General features: G+C 45.8%; 1 protein-coding gene across 3 annotated transcripts in view; it reads left to right on the forward strand.

Moving 5' to 3' along the window:
- The first annotated feature begins 3,687 nt into the window (after window positions 1–3,687).
- The window catches only part of RAI14 (retinoic acid induced 14), a 139,607-nt gene continuing 126,516 nt past the window's right edge, over window positions 3,688–16,778 (forward strand). The window contains exons 1-2 of one of the 3 annotated variants that reach the window (XM_074356901.1): window positions 3,689–3,825; window positions 10,934–11,023. The gene's annotated coding sequence lies outside the window, so the exon portion shown is untranslated. Of the gene's footprint in view, window positions 3,826–4,484; window positions 4,619–10,933; window positions 11,024–16,778 lie in introns of all 3 variants that reach the window. The other 2 variants (XM_074356906.1, XM_074356897.1) reach the window with 2 other exon arrangements.

Consider the following 16,778-nt stretch of genomic DNA (forward strand, 5'->3'; position numbering starts at 1 on the left):
AGTGTATATTAGCCCTCAGAGCAGTACTACCCAATAGAAATACAGTGTATGCCAGATAGTAATTTTTAAAGCCACATTTTCAAAAGTAAAAAGAAATAACTGAAATTAGTGTCAAGGATATATTGAACCTACTATGCTATATCCAAAATATTGGTGTTTCAATGGGTAATCAATATAAAAAATATGTGTGAGACATGTCTCTTTTTTTTAATCTTTGAAATTTGGTGTGTATTTTGCATTTACTGCCCATCTCGGTTTGGATAGTGACATCCCAGGTGCTCGTGGCTACCATACTGGACAGCACAGTTCTGCAGACTCTCCATTCCTCATATGAAACGATGGACCAGATGGTCCTATGACGTTTTCAGGTCTGTAGTGTCAGGGTTCAGATGCTTAGCTTCTCTGCCCTACTCCTACAAGCAGGGCTCTGATGCAGGGCTATGGAATGTATTTTTACCAAGCGTCTCAGCCTCACCTCCCGAGCAGGTGCCCAACGTCACTGAGAAGGAAAGGGTAGTAACCCACTCCTGGAGAAATTTCTGCTGGCTTCCTGGCAAGTGGAAAAACCACAGGCTAATCAGTGTTTGTGGACTACTTTATTACAATGGTTCTATGATATTATGAAAAGCAATGCCAAAGTTACTTTATTAATTTCTCCCACGTCACAGTTTCCTCCTATTTGGAAATATCACCAAGAAAACACAAAAGGTGACTTTTCTATGAATATTTGAGCCTTTTCCCCATAGATTATCTCTCTCCAGTCTTCTGACTGTTTTTGTTCCATTCTCTGGACCAGGTCCAATATCACCACATTCCTCTAAATGATGCTGCCTTGAACTAGACCCAGAAGTGCAGTCAGATCCTGACCAAACACCAGATAGAGTGGGAAGGGTACTTTTTGGCTGTCTCTATTTCCTCCTTCAGGGAGAGTTTCTTTTTTATATATACATATTTTTATTGAAGTATAGTCAGTTTACAATGTTGTGTAGGGAGAGTTTCTTTTTATCTCAAGTCTTAGCTTTGGTTCCTCAGACTTAAGGAGTTCCTAATATGGGAGAACTGGTATGGATGAGAGAGAGAGCAAGAAAGAAGGGATGTGATATTACTTAATTTCAAAAATGGAAACTGAGCCCTACTGATCAATGAATTTCATTTACAGATCCTAAGTCCTGGATGGCAACACTCTTAGGCATTTACAATCTTTTTGGTATGACAAGACTGACCTGCTAGAACAGATGCTTTGCTATATCATGTGTGGATAATATTGCTTGTGAAAGCTCTTCAAAGTAGGAGAATGGTTTTAGGATGTTAGGGGCCATGTAATTCAACATTGTCTTTTACTGATGGGGAAAGTGGGCCAGGAGAGATCCGAACACGTGGTGAAGTTCAAATGGCAATTTAGTAAAACAAAGGGATTGGGAAATGTGGTCCCTTTGGGCTAATTACTCCTAGTGCTATACATCACATCATGGTTACTTTGATTTGGGGGTAATTCTCCAATTGAAGTTCAACATGCTGTTCATCCCCAAAAGGTTATACCAACTTCATGCAGTTTAGATGGTCATTTTATCCTTGCTGCCATCTCTCCAACCCTTTCACCTGGGTCACATCTCCATCAAGAGGTGGTATTCAATGTATTCTGAACCTAATTAGCATTTTCTAAAAGGCCTAGGCAAAAAAAAAAACAACCAAAAACCAATGAGAAGACAGTGTTCAGTCTGGCATTTGACCACCGATCTCCCTCACAGGTGGCAGAACTTCAGCTGTGGACTGAAGCTGTGGACAGGTGGTTTGAGTTTTAAGTTGGGGGTCGGGAAAAGAATCTTGGCACATTGGACTTGGCACAGAGTCCTTCCCTCCACAACAATCTCTCACCCAGAGCTGGACTTGCAGATGTATAAAGTGGGATTATAAATTAAGGAGAATAAGCATACAAGCCACCTAAGGGAGCCACAGGGCTGACAGATGCGGGTGGGCTCACAGGCAGGTGGCTGGGACAGGACCTGGCCATGTAAAAGGAAAAAAAAAAAAAAAAAAGGAGAGGGACAGGGCTTCTATGAATAAAAGGCTGATGACCCTGCCTGACACAATTATTGTTTGATATTTTAACTCCTTCCACTACAGAATATGCTCATGTTAACTTTCCAAGGCAGCAGAGTAACACCCTGGACCACGCTCCAATTTCCACCTTCCCAGCTGCTGTTGCTTGAAGGAGACAGATGACCTCAAAATGGAACAGAAAACTCACAGGAGGCAGTATTGTTCCCAATAAGTACTCTAAAGTACACCATTCATATGAACCACAATGAAAAACTGTATTGTGGAAATTGCCAGCATTAAACTAAAAACTTTACCAGTTCACATTTCTTTTAGAGGGTGATTTTATTTGAGAGGGATTAACGACCGGAAGAGGAGTTGTACATCTTGCTTTAAACGGGGTATTCCTCACTTCTCTAAGAAATCTTGATTTAGGAAGGGAAGACCATGCAATTAGTTACACGGCTTTTGCTCCCTGTTTGTAAGTCACCTGTTCAAGATAAGACAGGTTGTTTCCTTGGCTTGGTGATGGGTGGGGGAGGTAGGGGTACGGTGGAGATCTGGCTAAGATCTTGTAAACTAAACTCTGTTAAGGCAAATTTCATTTTTGTTGGATTTTCTTTTTTGAAGTTCAATTGATTTAGAGTGGATCCCACCAAAAAAGGACTCATACCACTTATTTATGCTAGAAAGCTTCCTGCCCTGTGCAAAGAACCAAGAGTTCACAGGCAGAACACGGGGGCTTTGGTGAATAGAGACTTTCTAAGCCATAGCTAGTTGGCACGACCAGAATGAATGGCAAAGCCTTCCCAAATTAAATGAAAGGTGGAGAGCTTTGAAATCCTGGGAGTTAAAGGAGTCCATCACGGTTCAAACTCTGGCCTCAGCCGGCTGTGGAAGGCCGAGGAGCTCTAGGGGGCCTGAGGAGCAAGGCCGTTCCCATTTGCATCCTAGACCCGGCAGAGAGGGTGTCCCCCACATTGTGCCTCTCAGGTTAAGCTGTAGGGTTCTCCTTCCTAAATCCTGAGCTACACTTAACGCTGGGAGTTTTCGCCTGCCACCTGATGAGCGTTAGGAAACAGTCACTCCAACCAACTGGTTCAGTCCGGAGACTGTGAGCATATTCTAGTTTACTTTCTGTTCGGTAATTTTGGAAAGTACAACCGATTTGATTAGAGGGCGCTTGGATCAGTGATTTTAAAACACCCTCACGACCACAAACGACTTGGGACGTTAACCAGAAATTAATACTATTCAGGATCTCATCCGTCCTAAAGCCGGGGGTCAGAGCACCGGTGGTTTCCACTAACTTCAGGTGATGACGATGAAACAGATCCACGCGGGAGGGTCCCACGATCCGTGGAAAACTGAAAGCAAGCCGCGGACGCCGAGGGCGCGCAGGCCCTGGGAGGGGGCGGCTGCCGGGCCGGGAGCACCTCCCGCAGGTCCCGGCCGGAGCGCGGGGCCGGATCACCTGACTCGCGGAATTTGGGGCCGCGCGGGGTGGAAGGGGAGGGGAATGGTTAGCACCTCCCTTCCCGCTCCCGCGGGATCCGGGTCGGCGGGGGCCGGCGCCGGGCGGCCACGTGGTGGTGCTGCGGCTGCCCCCGCCCCGCCGGCCCAGCCCGGGAGCCGCGGCGCCCACTGACCCCCGCAGCGGGGTAGGAGGAGGGACTGAGGCGCAGGAAGCCGAGCAGGAAGCGAGCCCGGTGGCCGCGTTTTCCTGGGGAAGCGGCGGGCAGGGTGGCGCAGCCAGCAGGGAGCGGGAGCCGCCGCCGCCTGGATGGGGTGAGTGCGCGGCGCGGAGAGTTGGGAGGCTCCCCGGAGCGGGGTCCTCCCTCCGGTCCCCGCCTTTGTGTCTGGGGCTCGGCAGGGGAAGGAGGCGGCGCGGACGGCGCGCGGGGCAGAGTGGCTTGGCGGGGTGGCAGCGAGGGTCCCGCCACTGCTCCCTTGTCCCCGCCGGCCGCCAACTGTCTGCAAGGGGCAGATTGAGAAACGGAGGCAGAGGTGGCTGGTGGGGGTCGGAGCACAGAAAGAGGACGAGCCAAGTTAGGAGAGGGCTTTTTTTCCTACCGGCGGCCGAGACTCTCAGGCCGGCAGGGGCCGGGGGAGCTGCGGAGGGAGCGCGGGTGGGAATGAATGACCAGCCCCGGGCGGGGCGTTCTGGGCGCGCAGAGTCAGTTCCTTGGCCCACCTGCCTGGCCCGCCGGGTGCCTGGCTCCCCCAGGTCCCGGCTTCTGGGCTCGACCCGCCTCCGCGCTGAACTTGGGGGAGCTGGGGAGGAAGGCGCGAGCGGGAGACTCCGAGGGCTCGGGCGACCGAGGGTCTGCTATTGTTCCTTTTCTAACTCCAGGAGCCCTCAGCTGGTTCAAGGATGCAGGCGAGGCCACTCCGGGCCCGCGACTGCCCCTCGCTCACCGTCTTCCTTGTCCTTTTCTCCATCGCAGCTCTGGGGAGGGCCGAGAGGAGAGATGCTGGAGTTCGGGCTGACTCTGGGCAGCTGGGACTTCGGGAGGAGGGAGGATGCGGAGCCGCGAGAGGGGCGCCCGCCCGCCATCTACTCCAACCTCTGCTCAGGAGGGTGGGTACCCTCCCGTCGCTGCTGCCTTACGCAGGTTTTTGTGTCCGCGGTTTAGTTTCTGCAGTTTGCAGAGTTTGTCTGCTAACCCCTGGCTTATGCTCTTCTTTGAGTTTGGACCTCGTACCCCGCGTCTGTGGAGGAGGGGGCGCTCAGAGCCAGGAGGGGCAGCAGGCGCGGCAGATGGAGTCCAGGGTAAAGTGGAGGCGTTACAAGTGACCTCCCAGGGCCTGGGCTGTATAGCCAGGCTTAGCTTCTCCAAGGAGCCCAGCTCAGCTCAGCTTTGTTTCCAAAGATTGGGACACACTTGCGGACTCAAGGCCGCTTACCTGGACTGGCGGCTTTCCTTGGCCGCAGGCTCACAGGTGATTTAGATTCGTTTCTTGGCTTTCCTTCCGCGAGAGGAAGCATCCTGGGATGGCGAAACATTGCTAGTTCTCTGGAGAATATGATCTTAAGACCGTCAGGGGCCTAGCAGAGGGAGGAATTAGCTTTATCGATCAGTAAGACGCAGCAGAAGCTTATCTTACTGAGGAGAGTCTCACCTCCTTGAGGCCTGAACGAAGTTGGAAGAGAGTGCATCACAGGGAGGCTGGGTTTTAATTGCTCTGTCTCCAGCTTGCAGTCCTGTTCACAGGTGTGGCTGTAAATTTTATTGCTGATGGATGTAATCTGATCATGGTTTCTTGATGATGCTTAACTAGTGTCATATTTTTTCCCCTTTGGCTTGTAAAATAATAGATTTTATGTGAGGAAATTTACCCACTTATTGTAATTTTTAACCAGTGTTGGCATAACTTGGATTTGAAGAGGTGGCCCCCGTCTGGGCTGTCTCCATTCATTGAGATGCTTCATCAGTGAATTTATTGTATCATTTACAGTCCTTAGATTTGTTTTATGGCTTTTTGGGGGTGGGCAGGAGGTTATAACCCTGTTAAAAAGTCTTATTACTATTGTCTGTGAAATTTGAAAACAAAGAATGGATACTGGGCCCTGGAGATTCATTGAGGGCATGATATAGTGTCCCTGTCTGCTAGTATCTGACAATGAAGTTGTTTCCAGACTGACACTTCCATAGCTTCTTTGAGGCAGGCACACCTAGTATCACTCATGTTTTAAAGGTGAAGGAACTGGGCTTTGGAAGTTAGGGAAACTCGGACTTGGAGTTACTGGAATGTGATGGTGGAGTTTTGTCTCTCGCTTTCTCCCTTCCTTCTCTCAACTTTTCAAAATAAAAGTATGAAATGTTTCAAATATACATAAAGAGAATATAGTTAGGGTTTCCATTTTCCCACTACTTATGTCTGAGTTCGTAATCCTTCCATATTTTCTTCATGTCTCCCCTCCCCAATTGAAAATAAACTGCAACCCCAATTAAATATGTTCTCTATCCCCCCTCCTCTGCCTCCATCCTCAGGTAACCACTGATGTGAAGTTAGTGTTCAAAGTGTCCAGATATGTTTTAGTACCTCTGTATTACATTTCCACAGGCAATATCTGCGAGCTCGTGTGTTTAACATTTTACATAAATGGTATAACTCTATATACATACTGCTTGCATTTTTAAATTTGTCCCTGTATTTGAGATATATGTAGATCTTATTTACTTTAGCTGCTATGGAGAATTCCAGTGTATGAATAAATTATAAATTATAGGATACTCATTCCCTTGCCTTAGAGTGTTTCCAGTTTTTCATTGTTACACTTTTTCTGCTGAGGACACTTGATCTTTTTCTACTTTTTTACTATAAAAGTGCAGCAGTAAACATCTGAGACCTGTCTCCTTGTGCAGTTTCTCTGTCACACATACAATTGACTGCTGGGTAGTGGGATCTCGGTAATGATGCATTAATTATTTCACTCCTCAACAATTTATGTAGGGCATATGTAGGTTACTTGTTGAATGAAAAGTGAATTTGATCAGTTTTTAGCTCTAAAATTATGTTAGTTGGCTGAATTCTTTTGTTTTTCAATTTTTTTAAAAAAATTGAGCCTCTGTATTATAAAGTTGGAGCATGAGACAAACGTGGTGCTGAGTTTAGGATGCTTGTGTTGAAGCCGTTTCTTGGCCAGTCCCTGGTGGTGTAACCCTGGATCACTCACCCAGCCTCTCTTCCCCATTTCTTCCAGCATGGTAAGATTAAGGGGCTCAAATAAGCATTTGCAAAGGCACGTTCCTGCTCTAAGTGTGTGTGAAAATATGGCTGTGTTCATGTCTTTTCCCCCCTAATGGCAACCCCTTAATCTGGAAACAGTTAGAGGCGTTGAAACACATTGGCTTCCTGATTATTCCTTCAAATTTCCAGGCACATTCCTGCCTCAGAGCCATTGCATTTACTGTTCTCATTGTCTGGACTGCTCTTCCCCGAGATATGCCCAGGGCTGTGCCCCTCAGCCCCTCAGCTCTTTATGCAGACGTCAGTCCCCTTCTTAGCCTATCTTCCCTTGCCATCCCCTTCCAGCATGCCCTGCCCCTCTTTTCTCCTTCATTTTCCTCCATGGCACCCTCTAAATTGCCAGATAGTTTATATTAGTAGTCTGTCGGTCTGTACTAGAATGTATGATCCATGAAGACCAGGGTTTTATCTCTTTTGTTTCCTGTTAAGTATCTAATGTCCATGTTGACGTTCAGTAAGCCCTCAAATGTTTGTTGAATGAATTTCATGCTTTTTGTTGTGATTTTCTGCTTAGAGTTTGTCTTTTAGCACATATTGGATATCCTGAATGGTGCTAACTATTCCCACAGCTGTAACTTGAGTGCCCCAGTTGTCATATTTACAGGTTCCATCAGGACGAAAACCCATGTGCTTATAAAGAAAGCACTCTATTTCAATCTATGTGATCTATTCCACAAAGCACTTGTGTCTTCAGATTTTTTTCTGCCAACATTTGCCTAAACCTGAATTCAGAGGAAAGCATAAGTACCACGATGCTCAGAAGAACACCCATCTTTCCTTTTCCTGGTACCTTAACTTTCCAGCACTTTAAATGTGGAAGATGCATAACCAAGTGATGCTCACTCTCCATCCCCTACAGGATCCAGACAGACAGGCTGGCAATGGTCTTGAGTGACACACTGAATTTCTTAAGAACAGAAAGTGTATTTTTCTGAATTGCTGCAGAAGGTTTACTCATCATTGCTGACTTAGTGCATTTATCCTGAGGTTTTTGTTTTGTGGTTGGGGGGAGTAGTGACCTTGATCTGAAGATCCAGGAGCAACCAATAGCTATACTGGTATGCCCAGGAACACTTAAACTGCCAAGTCATAAAATCCTTAATTCATGGTACTGAGAACATACACTGTTAGTGCCGTGTGTTATTTTGCTAGAAGCCAACTGAATTTTCTCCATGTAGGAGAAATGATGAATATAGGAGTTGACAAAACAAAGCTAAATATATCAAAGGCCTCTTGGGTATATTTTAAATGGGCGATAGGAAAAAGGATTCTAGATTTCCCCCCCATTGTTTACCTAGGTATATGAAATGGATGGTATCCTTTCTTTAAAAAAATCGTTAAGATGCTACATGATTTAGAGATTTCTTTTTTATTGCTACCCATGAGCTGAAAAGTACAGGTGGTTTCATGAAAGAGAAAGATTGTTAGCTGAAACTGGGAAATTAATGTTTGACTATATACGATGGACAGACTGGTCTAGTCTTTAACATCAGACTTGCTGATGGGTATCAGTAAATTTAGTCAGTGTTTTAATAAGTAACTTTGCAGGCTTGACCATGTGTTTTAAAACCAAACATTTTTCTCTTTGAATGAAGTGTGCCTCATTCTTCAGTTCTGTATTTTCTGTGTCCAGTAGAGTGTCTGTCACATAGTAGGTGGTTAACATTGAACAACACCAACCTGTCCCAGGGGTCATAAAAGCCCTTCATGGTGGTCATCAGAGAGTGAGCTTTCCTAGTCTAGTGAATTTACACAGTAATCAAAAGGCAGAGGTAGTGGAGGTAGCAAAATGTAGGCTGAAGCTCAGAAGGTGTCCTCCTTTCTCCTTAGGCAAGTCATGTCACCTCCCTAAACCTTAATTTTCTTATCTGTAGTTAAGAAACACCTTTGCTCCCCGTCCACCCTTTGGAGAACTCACTGTCTTGATTGCTTCACCAGCTGATTTTGTATGATGGGTCCCACCTCATCTAACCTTACCTGTGAGCTACTCCAGTTCTTTCTGTAGTAAGTCGTGTTCACTGGAAATAGTGTCCTGCCGTGTAAATTCCATGACCATTGGTCACCCCTGGGTAAGGGGCAACCTTTGGGAGTTCATGCTTCGAACATCCCTGCTTCGAAATGAACAGAATCCAGTTGTGAGAAAAGTTGGTTGTAGTCCAAGAAGTTTATGGCACAGTAGAAAATATGTAGACTTTTTCCTTTTTTTCCCTTAAACTGACATTTAGCGAACATCAAAGTTGATCAAGTAACGTAACACAGTTCATCCTCTACCATGTGAATTTCCCTCACCATCAATTATTACATTGCTTTTTAAAACATCAGTTCGACTTTTCTTATCCCTATTAGATATCGAGTTGGTAACAGCAATATCAATCTTTTTTTTTTCCCCCTTTGCTTTCTAGATGAATTCAGTTTGCTTAATCTGGAATGTTTTCTTTTTAAAGAGCTAAATGACTCTAAAATTTTAACAGCCACAGCAGCATATCTGTCTCTTCTCACTGTCATACATCTGTCTGGTTCCTCTTGCTGGCTGAATTGACAGAAACCCAGCCAGAAGAGAAAGCTCTGACAGAGCTCACGGGTTGGGAATAAAAGGCCGAGAAGCTTCCTTTACTCTAGGGCAGCGCAGATTCAAGGGTTTCCTCCAAGAGGAGTTCGTCTTGCAAACTGAGGCAGGCCACTGAGCAGTGATTGTTAAATATTTTTGAGTCATAGGTGAATACTTTCGCAAATCGGGTTGCAGGGGTTGGACCTTTTTCCCTAGGGGAGATGTGCTTGTATGCAGTGATGCTCTGCATTTGGAATCTTTGTCACTTTCGAGAGGTTCATGGAACTCCCTGTGCTAGGCCCACTTATGAACCACTTTGGAATCCCCAAGTTAACCCAAGATCCGTTGAATGTACCGAGAAGATCTTGTTGCATTTGTCCTGTTTACCTTTAATAGCTACCTCTTCAGGATCAAGAGTACAATGACAGGGGGTCTGTTTTCTGTCATGTGCCGCTGTTCCCCAGATAACCTATCACACAGGAGTGAAAAGTACTAATTGTGGGTTTTATACCCCCAGTAAGAAAACCAGTCACTAGTTGCCACACCCAGCAGTCTATGTACCATTGACCATTTTTGGAAACTATTTCTAGTGGGTGCAATAAGATGCTATTTAGAAGTGATAAAAAGTGAAGCTGTAGTAAGACTGTTTCACAGAGATGTGATGAATTCTAAGGATGGGTCTTTTTGTCTCATCCCAAGGACAGCGTTTCTTGGTCTAGCCTTGGGCCTGCCTCATTTTCTGCTTTCCAGCTGGGAGCAGTGTCCTCTTTGCTGTTGCAGGAGGGAACTGAGATGTCCCTGGCTCTAATCTGTGATGCTTCGAAGCTCACGGGGGTGCATCTCTGACTGCTCAGCCTGGAGAGGAGGGATATCCCCCACTTGCTCTTGTCCTGTCCTTCTCATCTTGGCCTCCTAGCCTCTGGGGCTGCCTCCAAGGGGACCTGAGGAAGATGGGACCGCAGTTCCTCACTGGGGAGCTGGCCCTCAGCCAGAAGCCTGCTCTTCCAGAGGAACTCACCCTTCTGTGGGGAGTGGCAGACACTGGGGGAAGGGACGGCCATTGGGAGCCACACTCAGAAGCTTGTTCTGTCACTGTCCATCTTCGGCGGCATCCTCCACCTCTTCAGTCAATAATTGGGCCAAAAGGAATGTGGACCTACCTGTCACAAAGGGCAACTGATTCTGGCTCCTTCAACAAGACAGTTTAATTGAACTGAGTGCCTTCTCTTCACCAGTCAGTCTGTTCCTAGGCTGGCAGCTTCCGGGCAGATCCCCCCTGAGCAGTACATGCTCCGAGAGTCCTTGAGTAGCAGAGGACTGAGGATGAACAGCACTGCCTGCCTCCATGGAGCTTAGACTTGTAAGGAGGTTGACACATTTACATTCCACTGGAGCACAAGGCAACCGTTAACGGTTGGAGTGGAGTGGTGGGGGGAACTCATTTTACATCTGAGATTGAGGTCTAGGGAAGAGAAACGACCCCTCCGAAAGTGGCCCGGTTAGTAAGGGGCGGAGCTAGACGTGACCGTTAGTGCTGGTTGCTCTTGGCACCAGGCTTCTATAGAAGCTGTTGTGTTTGTCTCTTTCTCTCAGATGTAAACAGTGACCTGTACCTTTGTTATCAGTGAAGAAGACGGGTGGTGACTCAGAAAAGCTGTGCTGGAGACCAGTGGGGAGTCCCAGGTGAGGCACGTGGCACAGAGGTCAGAAAAGGACCTGGAATGCAGGCCCTCAGCATCCTCCTGGGCGGGAACCACAGAAACAGATCCATTGGTCAGGCTTTATCAGTGAGTTGACAAATTCTGTGCTCAGCCTCTTAATTTGATGAGAATGCTTCCAGAACTTGGCTGTCTCCTCCTATGAGAGTTGACCTGTTGGTGATTGATCCCTTTTCAAAAATGAAAGGGAGTGCTAATTTCCAGAGGGTGATGGGGACCTATAGTCATCTCACTGTTGGGAGGGGCGGCCCCTTCCCAGTGGCCCCTTCCCAGCCACCCCAGAGGACATGGGAACTTTGGCCAGGAGGCTCTTGGCCTGTGGGTGGCTTTTTCTTCCTTCCAGCTGCCTTTGGCAAAGAAGAAAAATACCATTGGCCCTTGAACAACATGGGGGTTAGGGGCACCCCCCTACTGCCCACAAAGTTAAAAAATCCGTGTGTAACTTTTGACTCCCCCAAAACTTTACTACTAATAGCCTCCTGTTGGCTGGAAGCCTTCCTGATAACAGGCGATTAACAGGTTTCGTATGTTTTATGTGTTATATGTTGTAGTCGCACAATGAAGTAAGCTGAAAAGAGAAAACAGTTCCAGTATGTACCGTATTTATTGATACCGTAAGTTTATGTTGTCTGTTTGCAAGATGAATTGTCTGTCAGAGCCCACATCAGTATTGTCTTAGGTGATGCAAAACATGGTAGATGTCATACGTGTTACTAACACTAGACGTCAAAAATGAAGCGAAAGGATATTCATATTTATAGGGATAACGATTCACACATTAAAACGAAGCAGCAGCAGTGTGATTGCTTGCTGGTAGCCTCGTGTAAGTGATGCCATTGCTTCGAGGTAGCCTGGCCTATACACTAATGGATGAATGGTGATAAAATTTTTATGGCATACATATTACAGTCATATTTATAATATACTAATGGAAACACTGTTACATTTTTAAAAAGACCACTTACCTACGATGATAGGCTGATAAGCAGTTTTTCCAATTATGAGAGGGAGGGAGGGAAGTAGGCAGGCATCCTTTACAGTAATGTAGTTGTCTGAAAGCAAGTCACCAGACAGTAAGAAAACTAACACGTTATTAATTTTATATTCAACATCACTCACCTTATGCCCATGTGAAGATAGGCTAGTATCTACTTGTAGTTTCTGCACTCGTGACATACCTTTTTCTTAATTTTTTTATATTTCTAGGCTTACACGATTCATCTGAGTTTTTTCAAGTTGTTTCACATCTCCAAAATTTTTTTCCAATATATTTATTGAAAAAAATCCACATATGAATGGACTCGCACCGTTCAAACCCATGTTGTTCCAGAGCCACAAACAGACGCCGGGCCCTGAGGTCCTGCACTGAAGGCCTCACCGGGGCTGGGTGGTGAGTGGCCTGCCATTCTCTCTCCAAGTGAATCTTTTTTTCTTTGTTTTTTATTTTTTTTGAGGGGGCAGGTAATTAGATTTATTCATTTATATATTTTTAGAGGAGGTACCAGGGATTGAACCCAGGACGTCATTTATGCTACGCATGCAGTCTACCATTTGAGCTATACCCTCCACTCAAGTGAATCTTGCTTCAGACCCAGTCCACATTCATCATGGATACAAAGTTGCTTTGAATGCTCTCAGAACCTTCCTGAAGTTTTGCTTTAAAAAAATCCTTAATTTTCTTTGGGATTATACCATTTTTCTCTTCTGAGAAAAAAAGTTTCACATTTCTTTTCAATGAGCTTTTTTTTAATAGGAGAAAAATTGAAAATAAAGGCATGGACACTATCTGTATACCATTCAGGATTTCCTAGTTTTTTTTTTTTTTAAAGGAAAAACTCATTTCTGCCGCTCGCCTTATGTACACACCCAGCCAGCAATCTTGATCAGCTCCTCAGTAATTAGATTCCTTCTGCGCTCCACAACTTTAGACCATGTTGGGTGTGCTGTTTGTTTACTTTTTCTACTGCTTTTCCTCTAGAGCCTCTTAGAAAGAGATTTTCTCAGAATGACTCCTGTCCCAGCCCATCTCCTGACCCATCTACTGAGGCTCTGTTACCTCTGTGCCTTGTTTGGCAACAAGCTTGCTTTCTTCTTCTCTAAAACAACCCCTGATTATTTTAAGCACATACCCCTTGGAACAAAGCGCATTTGATTCTCATTGCATTGAAAGTGGGTGTTTATATCCACGACTGTGAAAGAAACAAAGAGCCGCTCACCCTATCCCGGTGAGATCTGCTTCAGGCCTGGGTGGCAGCCTGCCGGCCGTGGGTGCTTCTGTGTGTGGCTCCCAGACCAGATTTCACCTGCACCGCCTGCCCCTTCCCGCCTCACTAGTGATTGTTCTAGGATATGCTTTTATTATTATATTGGCGCTTTTCATTGTCCTGAAGAACTGTAATATTTCATCTTTTTTATAGCTTGGAGAGAGTTGTTCTGCAGGCTATTAGAATAATTTCTTAAGGAACAGAAGGATCCTAATGATGGGGAAGCATCGAAATATCTAAAAGTTCTGCTTTTCCATGTTGTCGCGAAAGCATGGAAACCTCCACCCCAGTCTGTAGTTTGCCAGCTCAGCCGAGTATAAAAATAGCCACTTTGCTTGTCTATACTTATCTTCACGTTTTCTGTTATCAACTTGGTATCTTTAGCAAAGCTATATGGAAAAGGATCTTTTTGACTGGTGAGTTCTTTAGATTTATTCATTATGTATATGCTCCACGTATTAAAAGAACAAAGAAAGAAAAATGCTACCCTCCCCTGGAATGAGGCAGGGCAGACAGCCAGGGGGAATGGCCTTTTTCACATTGGTCCATTCATCCTTCTTCAGGGAGCTCTGTCCTGCCAGCTGCCAATGTGAGGACTGTCCATTTTTGAAGGTGACTGATTTTTTTTTTTTAAGTTGTAAAAAGATTGGTCTGTTGGCCAGACCTTTTTTTTTATTATTATTCTTACTACTGGTGTTGTCCAATATGCAGTCCCGTGTTGTATTTTGGGCTCAGGAGCTGAACCTGATTGTCGATCTAGCCTCCTCCACCTATAAATTGTACCACTTTGGCCAAATGATAACATATGCTTTTTTTTTGCTTAATGTTGTGCCTGCCTTGTAAGTAATAACATACTGTTACTATTAATTGGATGCTGTCATCACAGTCTTCAAAGGGAAAGTCTAAAGCATCACTGTCTAACAGAACGTAAGCAAGCCACAAATACAAGCCACTGTAAGTCAATTAAAAGTTTCCAGTAGGCCCAAAAAGGAAAATGAACCAAATGAAATTAATTGTAATAATATATTTTATCTAGTATATCTGAAATACTATCAACATGTATTCAGTCAACCTATTAATGATATGGTTGACATTCTTTTTTCGTAGGAAGTCTTGGAAATCCGTTGTGTATTTTGTACTTCAGCAGTGCATGTCAGTTTGCACTGGCCATGTTTCAAATGCTCACGGGCCACGTGTGGCTAATGTCTACAGTACTGGACAGCACTGGTCTAAGTAGTATGTCATGTTGTAGGTCCTGCCACTTCAGTATCACCTGACACCTAGAGTGCCCTCAATAGATGCCTGTTTGATTAAGCTTCCCCGCATCTTTACCCAGTTACCTGGAATTTTGCCCTTAGCTTTCCATATTTCCTTAGGGAAGTACAGTAGCTTCATCACAAATTGATGCCACAGAGTATAATGGCCACCTGTGTTCTTGGTTTACAAACCTGTATCTCTCTGCTTTCATGCAGGTGCATTCATCTACATGGACCTTTTTTTTTTTTTTTTTCCCTTTCTTGTAGGCAAGGATTATGTATGGTCCACATTTCTACATCCCCTATGTACTTGGCCCATAGTTGGTATTCGGTGTATATTACTAAATACAATCTATTTTTTTCTCTTAAATTGCAAGTTCTTGATATGCAAATTCAAGTAGCTATGATATTTTTACTCTGTAAACCTTTGTAGATTAAGGTGCAAGGTATGTGGATTTGTGGACATGTGTGGGGCACAGGACTGGGTAAGTGTGTATTAAATCTTTAAGTCTTTGTTACAGTTAATAGAAGCATTCTGCATCCTTTATGTTAATGCTGTTTTCTTCTTGTCCCAAAACACAGAAAATGGTTGAAAACTGAGACAGAATGTCCAGGGTACCAAATTCAGTTAACAGGAGTTGGTCTTCACTGGGGAGGCGGTTATGGGCCCCCCCACATAGCACAGGTGTGGAGCAGCCTGGGGCTTCTAATGGAAAGGATCTGAGAGGCTTTTCCATTTGCGCTGCCCGGACAGTATTGTGGCAAATCCAGGCTGGCGTAGCCCCTGGGGGGTGATGCCTTGGTGACTGAGCCTCTGTGTTGGGTTTCTCTTCCCGGTATTTTGTTTAGAATAAATTAGGGTAAGTGAGAGCATGTTTGTGTATCATATCTTCAGCAATATTGAAGGATTAAACTAACTGCTCAGAGAATTATCCTTGGGCCCCGAGGTCTCCTGGTCCAGCTGAACCCCAGCATTCCACTCCCTCCTCCAGGGCAGCTCTCCCACTGTCTGCCCCTCTCTCCTTGTCCCCACCTATCCTAAAGAGTTGCCCTATTCATCCTTAGCTGCGGCACAGGGTCCCTTCTGGGCCCAGCTGTCACAATGGCTTTTTATCTCAGGAGGGTTTTTAAAAGTCTAATGCCATTCATTTCCAGTTAATCATAGTTGTTTTCATTGTTGGCTGGTTCCTGTAGGAGAGTCAAAGAGCCAGAACATATTTTCAGAATGGAGACGGCCCAGAAGATGGGGCTTGCTGGCTAGGTCTTCTGTGGTGAATAAAGAACGGAATGCTTGGAGGTGGGGCTGGGCGAGAGTGTGCGGCTTGGGGCAGAGCTGATCAGGGAGCAGCTAATAGCTAGACGAGTGAATGATAAGTGTGCCCTCCCTTACCTGCAGGTTCAGGTGACCTTTTAGGTCACCCCTGTATTCAGCCCAGGGAGACTCTGGAGCGTGTATATTTCATTTCTGCAGGTTCCTAAGGTGAGTTTAGCTACTGACTTCAGAAATGAGCTGGACAGACAGAAAGGCAGGCTGCAGCAGTGCTGTCCAAGTTCTAGGCCCCTCTTTTACTGTGGCATCTGAGGGGACAGGCTGAGCAGGATCGACTGGGTGAGACGGCACCAAAGAACACGTCAGCACACTCAGACTGCAAGTGACGGAAACTCAGCTTGAACTATCCGAGGCTCGAAGTGGGGTGCCTTGGCGCATATGACTCCAAACCCTGTGCTAAAAAGGTGTCAGGGCCTCAGGAATCCCTGGAATCAGGCCTCCCTGGTTCCTTCCCTCAAACCAGTTCTCTGTGCTGGGGTTGGATTGGGTTGTGGGCGGCCGTCAGGCTCACGGATTTCCCAGTTTCTCCTCCAGGGAGGAAGATCTTCCCTTCCCCCTTCCACTCCTTTCCCTTCTCTACTGCCCTTTCCCCTCTCCCCTCCCCCAACTCCGAAAATGCCAGGGAGGGTCTCTGAATAGCCTTGCTGAGGACACATCTCTTGGGGACAGCTACAGTCAGAATATAACCTGGCTGGAGGGGGGAGCAGGGGAGGGGAGAAGGGCAGTTTTCTAGAAGAAGAGGAGTGCAGGCTGTGAGGACCCCAGGTCAGACAGCACGCACAGTAACATGTTAGAGAAAATGCGGAGAGCTGTCTTCAAGGGGGCAGAGACCCCCTCTGCTGGACCAGAGATGCCAACGTACGGTTTGAA

The sequence above is a fragment of the Camelus bactrianus genome, chromosome 3 (assembly GCF_048773025.1).
Source record: "Camelus bactrianus isolate YW-2024 breed Bactrian camel chromosome 3, ASM4877302v1, whole genome shotgun sequence".
Taxonomy (NCBI): Eukaryota; Metazoa; Chordata; class Mammalia; order Artiodactyla; family Camelidae; genus Camelus; species Camelus bactrianus.